Here is a 17,853-nt window from a genome sequence, read left to right as displayed (position 1 = left end):
GGCGCAAGCGAAACAACTAACACACTGGGCTGAATCCCTGGGCCTTTGTGATGCTTGGCCAATCTGGCACCCACATGCTAAACAGTTCACGCACACCTCCGCCACACACCACACGCAGGCATGCATAGATGCCATTTTCATTCTGTCTGCGGACTGCACCACGATCCAAGACGTCCGAATACTCCCGAGAGGTATTTCCGACCACTCCCCGCTGCTCCTTAGTACAGGGGATCCTCCTCCTTACTCGCGCCCAGTATGGTGGTTGAATGATTGGTTCCTTCAAGATAAGGATTTCAAGAAATGGTGGGCTTGTAACTGAAGCAACACTTCGCCAACAACGTGGGGTCGGTGTCTTCCCCGGGTACCCTGTGGGAGGCGGGCAAGGCCACTATTCGTGGATATGCCAAGGGCCACATCTAACGTCAGCGGCAGGCCCAACTGCTGCAAATTACTTCACTGGAGGCACAAGCATTGCGCCTTGAGCAATCCCCCTCTACCGATGGGATGCAGCTCATGTGCGGCGCCTCGCGAGCATTCGAACTGAAATTAAGCAGCTCTCGTTGGAGGCTGCCAAGCTCTTGTGGAGATCTTCAGTGGCCAGAGTTTATGGCTGGGGTGATAAAAACGGCTCAATCCTCCATAGGCTCGCCACATATCCCAGAGCGAACCGCATTATCCCAGAAGTGCTGGATCAAGAAGGGTCGATGCAATGGTCCCCGGTGGCTATGGAGGGAGCTTTCGCAGCCTTCTATCACCACCTTTATGCCAAACGAACCCCGGTACAGTCACTCGGCGAGCTTATGGACTCCGGAGGTGCCCACCTCCCTCAGCTGGATTCCACTGCTCAAGCCGATCTTGACCGCCCAATCTCCCATGACGAGATTAATGAGACTATTAATTACACCTCGTCGGGTAAGACTCCTGGCCCAGATGGCCTCCGCCAGGAATACTACACAGCATACCGTGAAGCCCTTGTGCCTCTCCGACTTGCATGCCGAAGCATTAGAGAAAGGTTCCTTCCCGCCCAAGACGGATATGGCCACCATCGTGGTCCTCCCGAAGTCACAACCGCCATCTCCCCACTGCGCTGACTACCGTCCCATCTCCCTTATTAACACGGACGTTAAACTGTACGCCGCGATCCTTACCCAGCGGTTGAAGCCTTACCTTACCAGATTGGTCCACCACGACCAGTGTGGATTCATGCCTCAGCGAGGCACCAGACACTGCCTCCGGCGGCTGCACCTGGCCCTGGCTCACCCCCAGGTGCTTTCCCCTTACTTGGCGCTCCTTCTCATCGATTTTGAGAAGGCGTTTGACTCCGTGGACTGGACGTACCTCGACGATGTGCTAGCTGCGATGGGTTTCGGCCCTCACTTCCGCCAGCTGGTAGGGGTTCTGTATGCCCGGCCTCAAGTGCGCGTCTTGGTCAATGGGGTTCTCTCCGAATCTTTCCCCATTCAAAGGGGGACGAGGCAGGGATGCCCCCTCTCGCCCCTTCTCTTCGCCTTGGCGATGGAGCCTCTAGCAACCTTGATTCGGTCTGAGCATCTTGTTCGGGGTTGGGAATGGCCGAACTCCGAAGTGGACAAGATCGCTCTCTACGTGGACGATGTCCTGCTCTTTTTAACTGAACCAGCCCAATCAGGTCCCCATTGTCTCCAGATCCTGCACTCTTTCGGGCAAACCTCCGGCCTCCGAGTGAATCCTAATAAGTCGGTCCTGGTCCCACTCCACCTCTCCAGAGAATGCTACGACTGGCAGTCCACGATACTGCTTCGGCGTCAGTCTTTTAAGTACCTTGGGATCTGGGTTGCTCTCCTCCCAGAACTGGGCTGGTCCCTCAATGTCACCCCGCTCGTGAGAAAAGCTAAGGCGGACCTCCACAGATGGCGGACACTACCCCTGAACCCCTTGGGGATGGTCACCTTATTTAAAATGATGATTCTTCCCGGGTTTCTTTACGTCCTTCAAAACACCCCTTTCTGCTTCCCACAGGCATGGTTTCGGAAGCTAGACACTATGGCTGGCGTTAAACACTTGTCGGATTCCATCATTCGATGGGGGCATGGGGATGACACATTTATACCTATACTACTTGGCGACTCGTCTACTGATCATACACGACTGATCCAACGGGGGCTGGTCTGACCCGGCCTATAGGCTTGAGCTAAATGAGCTCGGCCTGCTCCGAGTCCAAGCCCTAATGTACGGGGAATCCATCCCATCCACCTTGCCGGACGTCACGCGCTCCGTGCTCCTGGCCTGGCGGGCTGCCCTGAGACATACTCAGTGGACGCACAAACTCACCCACCACACGCCTCTATGGCATGGTACATGGCTCAGGGAGGTCAGTGGGCTACAGGGGTTTAGAACTTGGGATCTAATAGGGATCTCACAACTCAGTGATGTGTGGGCAAGCACTCATATGTGCTCTTTTGCAGACCTTCAGTCCCGGTATTCCCTGCACCCATCACAATTTTATAAATACCTACAACTGAGAAACGCCCTCCATGCACACATACCGGACGATACCAGGATCCCTGCACACAGCCCCCCTGAAGCACAAATCATGCTAGGCAATTTGGGGAGGGGGTTATTTCCCGCATTTACCGGTCATTGGTCAACCACACCCCGACCTCACTAGACCGATTTAAGGACCAATGGGTGGAGTGGGTAGGCCCGCTGGACGATGTGGATTGGCATGACGCCCTCATGTCACCCAAGATGGTCACCTCTTCCGCTAAACTCCGCTTGATCCAACTATACTATTTGCACGCGGCTTACTTAATCCCGAAGGGCCTACATCGAGCCAGCTTCTCCCCGTCCGCCTCGCGTGCGAGATGTGGTCAGGATCCGGCTGACTTCTTTCACATGGTGTGGACGTGTCCGCAACTAGTTCAGTTCTGGGGCACGATCGAAAGTGAAGTGACCGAGGTCCTGGGGTGGGAGGTTCCTCACAATCCACGTCACTCCCTTCTCAGGATTACAGATGGACTAGACGGGTCCAGAAATGAGAAACTGTTTTGTAACACAGCCATGGTTGTGGCCAAGCGGGACATGGCCGCATCCTGGAAGCTTCCCACGCCACCAGGTTCCGAGAAATGGCGAAGGGATGTGGATTGGTGCGCGGCACAAGAAAAACCTATGTATGAGGTGCGGGGTGTCCTAAGAAATACCAGAGGGTGTGGGGCAAATGGCTGGGTGCCGTGGTGCAGCTTATACTCTATACACGCTGCTTGTACTCAACGCTGTAAGGTGGGGTTTGAAAGCAATGTCTTTGCTTTGTTAAGTGCCTCATGTCACTGTTGGTGCTTGTGAGAAGTTGGCCTGATATATGATGTCACTAGTTCTAGTGTACACCTTGTATCAGTCCAAACAACCCTTATGGTGATTGGTTGTAAAGTCAACCTTATAGACCAGCTATCCTAGTGGTAGCATGGACAATAGCAGTCTTAGGCTAAACTCTGTATGGCATGTGAAGCCAGCTGTTATACCATTTGCAATCCCTTGAATACCAAATGAAAGGACACCACAACAGATATATATAAAAAAAAATGTATTTATTCTAGTCAAAATACCCTCAGCACTCTTTATGAGTTTCGAGGTAAGTACCACACAGTCTTATTTAAGCATACATAAGTCACACAGGTAAGTAATACAGTTAGGCCCTAGGGGCCACGCAAACCATATACTAAGTAAGTGGTATAAGGACCACTGTCACGAACACAGGTTAGGCCTAGGCCTAGGGAATCGCTGGGGCTACACTATACTACCAGTTACTAGGCAGTGGGAGGCCCACGGGATTCAGGTGCAGAGTGAAAACACTCACGCGTAATGCGTTAAAGTCGATAGAAATAGTGATGTTTAGAAATAAAGAGTTTTAGGACACTTCGAAAAGAGCTAGGAGTTAGAGACTTGGAACCTAGACCCTAGGATAGTCAATACCCTTGTGAGCACCGCAGTACTCAGTTTACCTAGCCCACGGGCTGCGGGTACATAGGTGTGAACTTGCGTTGGGTTTCGTCGTCGACTCCTATAGATGCCTGAAGAAAAGGTGCTGACAGGCAGTCAGTGAAGAGTGTCCGGTGGATTCCAAGGTTGGAATCAAGAAGGAGGGTACCTGCAAGCAGAGGGGACAGAGTCTAGGTCATCAGCCAGGAGCCGGGAAGGAACCAGGAAGGAACCAGGCGATGTCGTGAAGATGCATGTGAAGAGGTGAAGCTTGTCACAGCAGCCACGGGTACCAGGAGGTGTCAAGGACAACCAGAACCAGGAGGCGAGCTGTCCCATGAGGGCTCTTGCTGTTGGCGGCGTCGTTGTCGAGTTCCGACCCAACAAGCCTTGGCAAGCGCAACCCACGCAGGATGAAGGATTCGCTTCTGTTGCAGACCAGGAAGGCCTGAGGTGTTTCTCCTTCACAGGGAAGCAAGGGCCAGTCTGGAGGAGCCAAACCAGTGGTGGAAAGTTAAGGGTTTGTCGTCACTGAGGCTACTAGCCAACGGGCCAGTAACCGGACATACGCATCGAGCAGGGAAATACAGAACAGCCCCACGCAGAACTCGTGGAGTGTGGAGGGCTGATCTTCGGTGCAGATGGTGCTTGGGGTTAGTGCTTCTCAATCCCCAGAGCAAAACTTCGAGGATGCCTCAGAAGCTGCGCTGGAAGCTAGTAGCCAATTTTCCCAGGTAGCCGGTCCCACGTCTCTCGTCGCCTCCACGGATCTCAGCTTTGCTGTGGATGTGGATCAGGGTCGGAGAAGTCTGGAAGTCAAGGTGCTGGTTGGGCTCTGCAGTCGGTTCCTCGTAGAACTTGGGCAAAGCAAATGGCAGGTTGCTTGATGGTGCCTGTTTGCACAGGGTGGCCACTCCTTGGCCACAAGGGAGATTCTTCAGTCTTCTTCCGTAGTCGAATGTCGAAGGTCCAGAGTTTCTGTTCAAGTTGCAGTTTTTCAGGATAATCCAAAGTCCTAGGGACTCAGCTCCCACTCTTATACTAATCTGGGGGGCTGGGTTACCTGCTAGGTCCCTCCTATGGGTGGGACCAGGGAGGGGGGTGGTTACCCCCTTCCCTTTGTCCAGTTTTGCGCCAGGACTGGGGCTGGAGTGCCCCAGCAGTGGTTTGAACCGGACTATGCATGGGACACCTTGTGTGCCCCAGGCAGTGTCTCGTTTCTTTCATCCCTCCCTGCCCCAATACACTAAGTCCTGTCTAGGGTGGTGCTAGCACCTCCCAAGGCAGGAAACCTATTGTCCAAGCCTCCCTCGCTGGAAGGACTCCCAGCAGCAGGAGGTCACACTTGTGTCTGTGGCCGCAGCATCCATTTTGTGATGCTGGGGCTCTGGTTAACTTTAACCGGGTAGTAGGTCTTCAACATGTCTTCTCCCTCTAGAAGGGGGGAATACTATCCTCATCGCCAGAAATGGTGTGGGGGTAGTATTCCAAAGTGTTAGACACCTTACACGACATGTTTTGATAAAGCCAAACCATAGTTACCATAACCGCGAGGATTATAAGGCACTTTAAGAGTATATGGTAGGCGATATCATAGAACAGCTAGAAGGACATGGTTCCGAAACCTGCAGACAGGCTCAGCTCATGCTAGAGCACCATCTCACATGTTACCAAGCACTCTGCCTTCAAGATTGTTAAGGCCTGCCATAGGAGTGACTGAAAGGTTACCCATGTGTCTATATATAAGGTAGGTATAGGAATACTATACCTAAGCAAGGGTTGATTACACAACCTTGCCCCAGCTGAGTGATAAGCCAGTTGTGTCATGATGGAAGGCCAGCCAGGGGTGGCATAATACATGCTGCAGCCCCTGGTAGGCCTAGGGTACACCCATGCCCTGGGTACCAAAGGTACACTGTACAGGGCCCTATAGGGTGATCCTTACCAATTGGGTTATGTACCTAAAGTACATAGTGTGAATTTAGAGAGAGAACAGCTGGGCTGTGGGTCTGATCAGCAGGCCCACAGCCGCATCTAAGTCGAAAACCAGTGAAGCAAAAGCAAAAAGTGGGGGTGACCATAGGAAGCAGACCCTACTCTCCTACACAACCCCCCCCCCCCAAAAAAACTTAGGGGCATTAAACTAACCTTGAACAGTTGAGTCTTCATGTTCTAAGTGGAAATATCTGGAGAGTCCATCTGCATTGGTATGGTCAGTCCCAGGTCTATGTTCCACTGTGAAGACCATCCCCTGTAGGGAAATGGACCACCTAAGAAGTTTGGGATTTTCACCCTTCATCTGATTTAGTCACAAGAGGGGCTTAAGGTCTGTCTGAATCTTGAAGTGAGTGCCAAACAGGTATGGCCTCAGCTTCTTCAGGGCCCAAACCACAGCAAAGGCCTCCCTCTCAATAGCTGACCAACGTTTCTCTCTAGGGGTCAGCCTTCTACTAATAAAAGAAATGGGCTGGTCTTGACCATGTATATTTAGTTGTGAAAGAACAGCTCCCACACCCAACTCAGAAGCATCTGTCTGGACAATGAACTCTTTGGAGTAGTCTGGATTTTTCAGAATAGGTGCAGCGCACATGGCCCGCTTCAGGTCATCAAATGCCTTCTGACAGCTTACTGCCCACTGAACTTTCTTTGGCATCTTCTTAGAGGTCAAGTCATTAAGTGGTGTCACAATGGACCCATAGTTCTTAACAAACTTTCTGTAGTACCCAGTCAGGCCCAAGAAAGCTCTGACCTGTGTCTGGGTAATTGGAGGAGTCCAGTTCTTTATGGTCTGGATCTTGCTCTCCAGTGGGTGAACCTGACCCCCACCTACTAGGTGGCCCAGGTACACAACCTTGCTCTGCCCTATCTGGCACTTAGTGGCCTTGATATTGAGGCCTGCGTTTTGCAGGGCCTCTAAAACATTCCTCAGGTGGACCAGGTGATCCTTCCAGGTGGAGCTAAAGACAGCAATATCATCAAGATAAGCTGCACAGTAGTCATCCAGGTCTGTAAGGATTTGATTCACCAACCTTTGGAAAGTGGCAGGTGCATTCTTCAAACCAAAGGGCATTACCACAAATTGATAATGTCCTCCTGGGGTTGAGAAAGCAGTTTTGGCCTTTGCACTCTCAGCTAGTCTGATTTGCCAGTAGCCTTCTGTCAGGTCAAATGTACTCAAAAACTTGGCAGCTGCCAATCTGTCAATGAGCTTATCTGCCCTAGGTATTGGGTGGGCATCGGTCCTGGTGACAGCATTGAGACCTCTGTAATCCACGCAAAACCTCATCTCTCTCTTACCATCTTGGGTGTGAGGTTTTGGCACAAGAACTACAGGACTAGCCCAAGGGCTCTCTGAAGGTTCAATGACTTCCAGCTCCAACATCTTTTGTACCTCAATCTTTATGCAGTCCCTGACATGGTCAGGTTGCCTGTAGATTTTACTCTTCACAGGCAGACAGTCACCAGTGTCCACCTCATGGGTGCACCAGTTTGTCTGACTTGGGGTCAGTGAGAACATATGTCTATAGGCCTGCAGAACTTCTCTGCAGTCCTGTTGCTGATGGTTAGTGAGGCTGTCAGAAAAGACCACACCATCAACTGAACCATCATCAGGGTTCTGAGTCAGCAGGTCTGGGAGAGGGTCACTCTCTTCCTCCTGCCCCTCATCTGTAGCCATGAGTAAGCCCATGTCTGCCCTGTCAACATATGCCTTTAACCTGTTGACATGAAGCACCCTGTGGGGGCTTCTGGGAGTCCCAAGGTCCACCAAGTAGGTGACTTCTCCCTTCTATTCAACAATAGTGTGGGGTCCAGACCATTTGTCCTGGAGTGCTGCTGGGGCCACTGGCTCCAACACCCACACTTTCTGTCCTGGCTGGTACACAGTCAGCACAGCCTTTTGGTCATGCCAAGCTTTTTGGAGTTCTTGGCTTGCCTCAAGGTTTTTAGAAGCCTGCGTCATATACTCTGCCATCCTGGAGCGGAGGCCAAGTACATAATCCACTATATCTAGTTTGGGTGTTCTGAGAGACACAGGGGTCCCCTTAGAGGATGCCCAAACAAAAGCTCAAAAGGGCTGTAGCCAACCCCTTTTTGTGGGACCTCTCTGTAAGCAAACAGAAGGCAGGGTAAAAGGATGTCCCATCTTCGCCTAAGCTTGTCTGGTAAACCTTTTATCATCCCTTTTTTGGGTCTTGTAGAACCTTTCAACAAGCCCATTGCATTGTGGGTGATAGGGGGTAGTGAATTTGTAGTTTACACCACACTCCTTCCACATTGCAGTTAAATATCCTGACATGAAGTTGGCACCTCTGTCAGAGACAACCTCCTTTGGAAAACCCACTCTGGAGAATACTCCAAGTAGGGCCCTTGCCACAACAGGAGCTGTTGTGGTCCTCAGGGGTATGGCTTCTGGGTGCCTGGTGGCATGGTCCACTATCACCAGTATGAATCTGTGCCCAGATGCTGTTTGGGGGTCCATTGGTCCAACAATGTCTATCCCCACTCTCTCAAAGGGGACCCCCACCACAGGTAGTGGTATGAGGGGGGCCTTTTGTGGTGCCACCTGATTTGCCACTGGCTTGGCAGGTGACACAGGAGCAACAAAACTCCTTGGTGTCTTCTGACATGTGAGGCCAGTGAAAGTGAGGGACAAGTCTGTCCCAAGTCTTATTCTGGCCTAAGTGTCCTGCAGAGGGGAATATCATGGGCCAAGGTAAGAAGGAAGCCTCTGAAACTCAATGGTATGACCAACCTCCTAGACGCACCAGGCTTGGGGTCTCTAGCCTCTGAGTACAGTAGCCCTTCATCCCAATACACTCTATGGGTACCTTGAGCATTCCCTGCAGCCTCAGCAGCAGCCTGCTGTCTGAGGGGTTCAAGAGAAGGACAGTCTAATTGGGCCTGCCTCAGATCTGCCCTTGAAGTTCCCCCTGTCCCAAGAAACTCAACCTGGTCAGGTTCCATTTCTTCTAGGACAGTTCCTTCAGGGCTCTCAGAATCATCCTCCTGTGAGGGCTGACTCTCTACCTGAGGCAGGGGGGAAGGCACAGCCTTAACCCTACTGCTCTTTCTCTTGGGTTGTGTCTTGTCCCAGGATCCAGCACTTGTTCAGTGTTGCACTTTTTGGCCTGTGACCTAGTCACAGCAAGGACATGTGCATCTATTCCCAGCATTTCTGCATGGGTCCTATACTCCACTTCAGCCCAAACTGAAGTTTCAAGGTCATTTCCCAACAGACAATATACAGGAAGGTCTGAACTCACCACAACTTTCTTGAGGCCAGTTACCCCTCCCCAGGAGAAGTTAACAATTGCCACACTATGGGAGGTAGTAGCATTGCTAGCATTGGTCACTAGGTAATTCTCACCTAGCATGATCTGTCCAGGGCCCACAAAGGCAGGTGTCACCATTGTGACACTAGCACCTGTGTCCCTGTAGGCCTGAGCCATTCTATTGTTGATTAAAGGAGTCTGTCTGTACTTGCCCAGGTTACTGGTACCCACAGTAGAGGACAAAGCTATGTCCCCATCACAGATCAGAACAGCCTGAGTGGGTATTCTGACTAGGCCAGAATCCACTTCAGTTCCCAGGGTTAACCCTATTACACCCTTTTGCTGGGAACCACCACTTACAGCTGGACTAGGGGGTACAGTTGCCTTAGGGGCAGTGGTGGCTGGGGGCTTGTCCTTTTTGGTGCATTCACTATACCAATGGGAATTGGACTTACAATAGTTACACCAAGGTTTCTTTTGGCCATCTTTCTTTTTATCCTTTTTGGGACCACCCTCCCCCTGAGCCTTTTGGGGGCCTGGTGAAGACTTCTGGTCTTTTGATTTCTGCTCATTACCCTTCTGGTCTGCCTTTTTCTGATCACCGGCCTGGTTCTGGTTTCTCTGCTTAACTCTAGTCCTGACCCACCTATCTGCCTTCTTTCCCAATTCCTGGGAAGAAGTTAGGTCAGAGTCAATCAAGTGTTGATGTAGTAACTGGTTTTGACAGTTGTTAAGGATTTGTTCTCTCATTATCAAATTATACAATCCTGTATAGTCCTTAACCTTACTACCCAATAACCAGCCTTCCAAAGCCTTAGTGGCACAATCTACAAAGTCAGTCCAGTCCTGAGTCTGTGTCTTCTGGATATCCCTGAACAACAACCTGTATTGTTCAGTGGTTAGGCCAAACCCATCAATCAGAACACTCTTCAGGACAGTGTAATTGTCAGCATCCTCATCACTAACTGTGAGGAGCTTGTCTCTACCTTTCTCAGAGAAGGAGAGCCACAAGATAGCTGCCCACTGACTTTGGGGTACCTGCTGTACTTTGCAAGCCCTCTCCAAAGCAGTTATCCATTTGTGGATGTCATCCCCATACTTGTAGGAAGGGACAATCTTGCTCAGGTTTCTATTGTCATAGGTCCTGTCTCTATCCTTAGGGATAGTGCTGCCACCAGTGGGTTCTAACCCACTTAACTTTTGCTCTCTGGCCAGAGCAAGTCTCTCTTTGGCAAGGGCAAGTTCTTCCCTTTCAATCCTCAGATTGACTTCCCTCATTCTGGCCTGATGCTCTTTTCTCTGTGGAGAAGTCATTTCCCTGTGAGAAGAGGCATTGGAGCTATTAGAGACATGGGAGTGGATGGATTCCCTGGAAGGGGATCTTCCTCTCCTGCTTCTCTGGTCAAGTCCACTTGAGGGTCTGAATGTGGGGACCTCATTCAGACTCCCATGTAGGCTTAAGTTAGCCTGGCTAAGTCTCCTAACTTGGACCTGGCTGTCTACCTCATCTTCTGAAGTCCCTGCTGACTCATCTTGATCAGTATTGTGAGGGGAGTCTTCTGTAGAGGGCAGACCCTCATTGGTACCTAAGGTACCATCCGGGAGGCTCTCTGAGCATCATACTCTTCTAAGATCTCCACTAGATAAATGAGGGTAGGGTTTGAACCCTGTTTTAACTTTCTGGAGGTACACAATTGTCTCATTTCCTGAAAAGTTAGGGTATCATATCTAGAGGGTATCTTTCTAGGATATCCCCCTCCTGAGAGAGAATCATCTTGATCTCCTCTCAGAGACACAATCTAGTGAGGGTGTGGTGTGTGCACCTACCTACACTAGTTGTATCTACTAAAACCTCTCTAGTAGTTGTAGTCAGGGTGTGCTATCCCCTTCAACCTACAACAACTAGGTTCAGTAGAACTTAAGTATTTATAAGCTATGTTATATGTACCTGACAAATATCCTTGTGATCTTTCAATTTGATATCTCAATATTGCAATGGTATCACAACAGCAAGCTCAGATCCCAACCGCTGCCACCAATGTGAGAAGTTGGCCTGATATATGATGTCACTAGTTCTAGTGTACACCTTGTATCAGTCCAAACAACCCTTATGGTGATTGGTTGTAAAGTCAACCTTATAGACCAGCTATCCTAGTGGTAGCATGGACAAGAGCAGTCTTAGGCTAAACTCTGTATGGCATGTGAAGCCAGCTGTTATACCATTTGCAATCCCTTGAATACCAAATGAAAGGACACCACAACAGATATATATAAAAATAGAATGTATTTATTCTAGTCAAAATACCCTCAGCACTCTTTATGAGATTCGAGGTAAGTACAACACAGTCTTATTTAAGCATACATAAGTCACACAGGTAAGTAATACAGATAGGCCCTAGGGGCCACGCAAACCATATACTAAGTAAGTGGTATATGGACCAATGTCACGAACACAGGTTACGCCTAGGCCTAGGGAATCGCTGGGGCTACACTATACTACCAGTTACTAGGCAGTGAGAGGCCCACGGGACTCAGGTGCAGAGTGGAGACACTCACGTGTAATGCGTTAAAGTCGATAGAAATAGTGATGTTTAGAAATAAAGAGTTTTAGGACACTTCGGAAAGTGCTAGGAGTTAGAGACTTGGAAATAAGACCCTAGGATAGTCAATACCCTTGTGAGCACCGGAGTACTCAGTTTACCTAGCCCATGGGCTGCGGGTGCATAGGTGTGAATTTGCGTCGGGTTTCGTCGTCGACTCCTATGGATGCCTGAAGAAAAGGTGCTGACAGGCAGTCAGTGAAGAGTGTCCGGTGGATTCCAAGGTTGGAATCAAGAAGGAGGGTACCTGCAAGCAGAGGGGACAGAGTCTAGGTCACTAGCCAGGAGCCGGGAAGGAACCAGGAAGGTACCAGGCGATGTCGTGAAGATGCAGGTGAAGAGGTGAAGCTTGTCGCAGCAGCCACGGGTACCAGGAGGCGTCGAGGACAACCAGAACCAGGAGATGAGCTGTCCCATGAGGGCTCTTGCTGTTGGCAGCGTCGTTGTCGAGTTCGGACCCAACAAGCCTTGGCAAGCCCAACCCACACAGGATGAAGGATTCGCTTCTGTTGCAGACCAGGAAGGCCTGAGGTGCTTCTCCTTCGCAGGGAAGCAAGGGCCAGTCTGGAGGAGCCAAACCAGTGGTGGAAAGTTAAGGGTTCGTCGTCACTGAGGCTACTAGCCAACGGGCCAGTAACCGGACAGACGCGTCGAGCAGGGATATGCAGAAGGGCCCCACGCACAACTCGTGGAGTGTGGAGGGCTGATCTTCGGTGCAGATGGTGCTCGGGGCTGGGGCTTCTCAATCCCCAGAGCACAACTTCGAGGATGCCTCAGAAGCTGCGCTGGAAGCTAGTAGCCAAATGTCCTAGGTAGCCGGTCCCACATCTCTCGTCCCCTCCACGTATCTCAGCTTTGCTGTGGATGTGGATCAGGGTTGGAGAAGTCTGGAAGTCAAGGCGCTGGTTGGGCTCTGCAGTCGGTTCCTCGTAGAACTTGGGCAAAGCAAATGGCAGGTCGCTTGATGGTGCCTGTTTGCACAGGGTGGCCACTCCTTGGCCACAAGGGAGATTCTTCAGTCTTCTTCCATAGTCGAATGTCGAAGGTCCAGAGTTTCTGTTCAAGTTGCAGTTTTTCAGGATAATCCAAAGTCCTAGGGACTCAGCTCCCACTCTTATACTAATCTGGGGGGCTGGGTTACCTGCTAGGTCCCTCCTATGGGTGGGACCAGGGAGGGGGGTGGTTACACCCCCTTCCCTTTGTCCAGTTTCACGCCAGGACTGGGGCTGGAGTGCCCCAGCACCGGTTTGAACCGGACTATGCATGGGACACCTTGTGTGCCCCAGGCAGTGTCTTCGTTTCTTTCATCCCTCCCTGCCCCAATACACTAAGTCCTGTCTAGGGTGGTGCTAGCACCTCCCAAGGCAGGAAACCTATTGTCCAAGCCTCCCTCGCTGGAAGGACTCCCAGCAGCAGGAGGTCAGACTTGTGTCTGTGGCAGCAGCATCCATTTTGTGATGCTGGGGCTCTGGTTAACTTTAACCGGGTAGTAGGTCTTCAACATGTCTTCTCCCTCTAGAAGGGGGGAATACTATCCTCATCGCCAGAAATGGTGTGGGGTTAGTATTCCAAAGTGTTAGACACCTTACACAACATGTTTTGATAAAGCCAAACCATAGTTACCATAACCGCGAGAATGATAAGGCACTTTAAGAGTATATGGTAGGCGATATCATAGAACAGCTAGAAGGACATGGTTCCGAAAGCTGCAGACAGGCTCAGCTCATGCTAGAGCACCATCTCACATGTTACCAAGCACTCTGCCTTCAGGATTGTTAAGGCCTGCCATAGGAGTGACTGAAAGGTTACCTATGTGTCTATATATAAGGTAGGTAAAGGAATACTATACCTAAGCAAGGGGTGATTACACGACCTTGTCCCAGCTGAGTGATCAGCCAGTTGTGTCATGATGGAAGGCCAACCAGGGGTGGCATAATACATGCTGCAGCCCCTGGTAGGCCTAGGGTACACCCATGCCCTGGGTACCTAAGGTACACTGTACAGGGCCCTATAGGGTGATCCTTACCAATCGGGTTATGTACCTAAAGTACATAGTGTGAATTTAGAGAGAGAACAGCTGGGCTGTGGGTCTGATCAGCAGGCCCACAGCCACATCTAAGTCGAAAACCAGTGAAGCAAAAGCAAAAAGTGGGGGTGACCATAGGAAGCAGACCCTACTCTCCTACAGTTCTATTCATTGTCGTGTTGCTGGTTCTTTGAAAAACAATAAAATTGTTTATCAAAAAAACTTCAATTGTATCACATAAATAGTTCATTTAAATATATTTATTTAATTTTTAAATATTATTTCTTAAAGAATAATACAAATATCGCACCTACCATAATAGTTTTGTTTCTAATTACTAAATATTACAATTTGTTACAAGTTATGTATAGACTTAATTTAAAATATTATTTTATTAATTTTACATTTTTTAACAAAAGTTAACAGTAAAAGAAATTACAATATTTATTTAAAAAATCGAAATAGTTGTATTTATTTAACATTTCCTATGGATTGCTATTTTAAGTCCCTACCTCCATTGTTTTGCATGGGAGAGTGTTGCAGTAACTGTAAGTGGTCATGTGTTCTGCTGGTTTTACTCTAAGATTGAGCTGGACAACATATTCTTCTCTTTTGGTATTTTAACTTTAGAAGAAGTGTCATTTGTGCATAACAATGTGTTTTCTCTTTTGTAAGTGGTATTTGAATTTGCATGACCTTCCCTACCCCCTCCTTACATCTCCCTAAAACGCTTCGATATAGATGTGAGTATTTTTCATTTTCCAGCTACTCCCCATCTCCCTCCCACATTTACTGCTAAACCATGGACCAATGAGTGCAGTGATGTGGCAGAAAAAATATGGGTGGTGGAGGTCTCTACATGTAGGTTACCGAATAGCATTATGTAGCACATGAACACTGGTACTTCGGTAGACCTCCTCACATACTACAAATTTCAGTTCATGAATATGTCTCACACAGAATATGCACCACACAGAGATGGTGCACAGTCAATGAAGGCCCCAAGGATGCCTGTTGGGAGAGGGCATGGGAGCTGCAGGCACAGCATCTTCCTCTTCCAAGAGAGGCTGGTCCACCTTCAGTGAATGACAGGGCTGTGGTCTACACTTGCAGCATGTGGTTCAGTAATGTGTTCTCATCAGTACTGGAGCGAACAGTCTGTAATAGGATGTGCTGTCACCGGTCGGCACCGGGAGCACCTATTAGAAGCTGTACCATAGCACAAAGGGGGCCCAGCATCCAATGTGTAATGAAGGCATAAGAATTATACATCAGTTTTAATTATTAATAAAGCCCATTAAAAATATGTTTGTTTCTGCAGGTGGAAATGTACTTTTTAATGGGAACTTCAGAAAATGAATTACGATTTTACATAATATATTTCTATTAATGTAAGATTTATATAAAAATGTAATTTATTGTTTTGTAGCATTTTTTCTTATTTTGGATTTTAATTAAAATAAATATTTTTTACATTTCTTTCCGAGTTATTTAAGCTTTTTTATTTTTCTGTAAACTTTACCAAGCAGAGAGCTCCACCCCAACTGTGGAGTCTCCCTATGATAAAGTATAGGGAAAATGTAAAAATGTATTTAACTCGAAAATAAATATTAAAATCATTTGTATATTAAATAATAATGTAAATTCATTTTATATAATCATTTTATGTGTAGAACAAAATTAAAAATGATGAAGAACTGTTAACATAATTCTGAAATAAATCTTGAATGGATGGAAATATATTATATTAAAATTATTTTCCAACATTTAGGTTATATTTAATATGCATTAATAGTTATTAAAATTGATGAATAGTATTAATTAGAATTAATGTAGTGAAATTTTAATGAGAATTATTGTCAAGTCAGTTTTGTAATCAAAATAGGGTATTTAAATATGTTATGATAAATACTAATGATGTACTATTTTATGTATTTTTAACATGAAATCATATTTATTTGTATTTTAACTATTTAACATTATTTCCCATGGGGCTTCATTTTAATAAGGTTCCTCCATTATTTTGTATGGGACGGTGTTGCAGTACCAGTGGTTCTCATGTATGGTTCTGGACTTACTACTGTTCTTTTAAAAGTAACTTAACTCTGATTATGTGAATAAGCATCAAGTAGTAAACATACCCAAAGGTGTAAATTATTGATCAAAAGTGTAAATTACCATTCCGAATCAAACCCTACATATCTCTGACACAGGAAGAGTCAGGTGGATGTAATGGTGTATTACTTTTGTGGTTTGAAAATCCGGCCAAAGAGCAAAGAGCTCTATTTTTTTCATACTTACTTTCATTTGTTTTTTAATTCAACAATTATTTTCTTTGGGAAAACCATGAGCAATGTATACCAATGACTGCTTGCTGAATTCTGAATTCTGTCAACTGTTCCAGATTTCCAGGCTCAACTATGTTTTTTCCCCCACATACTGTAGCTAGGAAAAACCACAAAAAGTGGCAATATTAACTACCACTAAGAAATTTGTAAAATTGCTGTAGTAAAAATGTTTTCAAATGTGATTTTCCCGAAAGCTGGGAGGAGGATAAATCTGTTCTTGATGCTATTTCTTTAGAGTAGAAAACAAAAAAAAATCACTTTCTTGCACCACACTTTAAAAAAAAAGAAAAAATGTTTGCTACATTTTGGCTATTTCCCTCCAGGGGATTCCACAATCCAAGGGTACCTTTAGAATCAGTGCATAACTGTTGCCAGTTGTTTCAGGGTGAACCCACCATCACTCATTTTTGGGGACTGGCACTTACTTTTCGTCATCAGACTGTGACCCACAGCATGAGAGAGAAAAACACAAAAGGAGGAAAAGAGAAGGAAGAGGAAGATGGGAAAACAGTGACAAAGAGAGAAATTAGGGATGAAAAAGATCCTGCAGGAGTGAAATAAAGGGGCAATGCATGTAGGGTGGTGGAAGAAAGAGGTACGAGGTGGATTCAAGATTATGCAACCTTTATAATCGGCAATCCAAACATCAGTGCTCAATTTCTAAAATAATAAATGCCAGGGCCCTGACCAGGAGGCAACTGCAGATTGCACCACCCATTGCCCCTGTAATCGCTGCTAAAACAACTACTAACCATTTCTCTCGCGTGGAAGTGCGACAGTTCAGATTATTTCAGGTCCCCAAAGCTAAATGAATGGCTGCGGAGGCAGGTGTTAGTCATTTTTAATGTATGTTGTATTCATAAACAACCGTTGTTCTGCTTATCTCTAAATTAGATGAGACCCGCCACCATGTAGCAGACTGTCTGTCATAAGTGCGGTGTTGACAATTAAGTCCTGATACTGAGCACCCGAAACTAATTAAGTGCTGGTGCCTAGCCCCAGGAAACCACGGCTCAAATTAAGCACTGCTCAACATTTATCTAAGAAAAAGTTTGGTCACCTGCACTTATTATTTTACAAATTAAGCACCTGTTTAGAGTCCCCAAAATGTGGAAACATACATTGGAGAAGCTAATAGATCGGGCCAGGAACTACTTTGTGTGTTAATGTGCTCCTTGTGAAAGAGAATTCCAACACTGTGAAGTTTTCCAATGGCTGAAGTGGGTTGAACCATTGTCCTATGCTGTATGCGGCAGTGGGTGGAATTAAAATGTGATTGATACAACAGTAGACCAAAGGATCAGGAGGGCTGGCTAAAAACCCCTATAAGTAAATATACTATACATATAATTTTAACAAAAATCAAAAGGCTTCACTAATGCCTGGTCTAGTAAAGGTCACACAATTAGACTCTATGTCTTTTGTGGTAAAAGGTTATGAAGGCTTAAGCTCAAATTGCCATAAATATCAAAAAGGGCGAGCACCGAGGGATGGGGAGAGGGGTTGAGCCTCAGCACTTAAGGGGGTCAAATACATTGTCACTGAGCCAGTAATACTGTGAAAACTAGACAAATGCTTGTAGTAAAATGCTGGCAGCTTTAGGAAAACATTGGCGGGGGAGTTTCAGGTCTCTGCGAGAGGGGATCCCGTGT

The sequence above is a fragment of the Triturus cristatus genome, chromosome 5_2, assembly GCF_964204655.1.
Source record: "Triturus cristatus chromosome 5_2, aTriCri1.1, whole genome shotgun sequence".
Taxonomy (NCBI): domain Eukaryota; kingdom Metazoa; phylum Chordata; class Amphibia; order Caudata; family Salamandridae; genus Triturus; species Triturus cristatus.
This window is presented reverse-complemented; position numbering follows the sequence as displayed.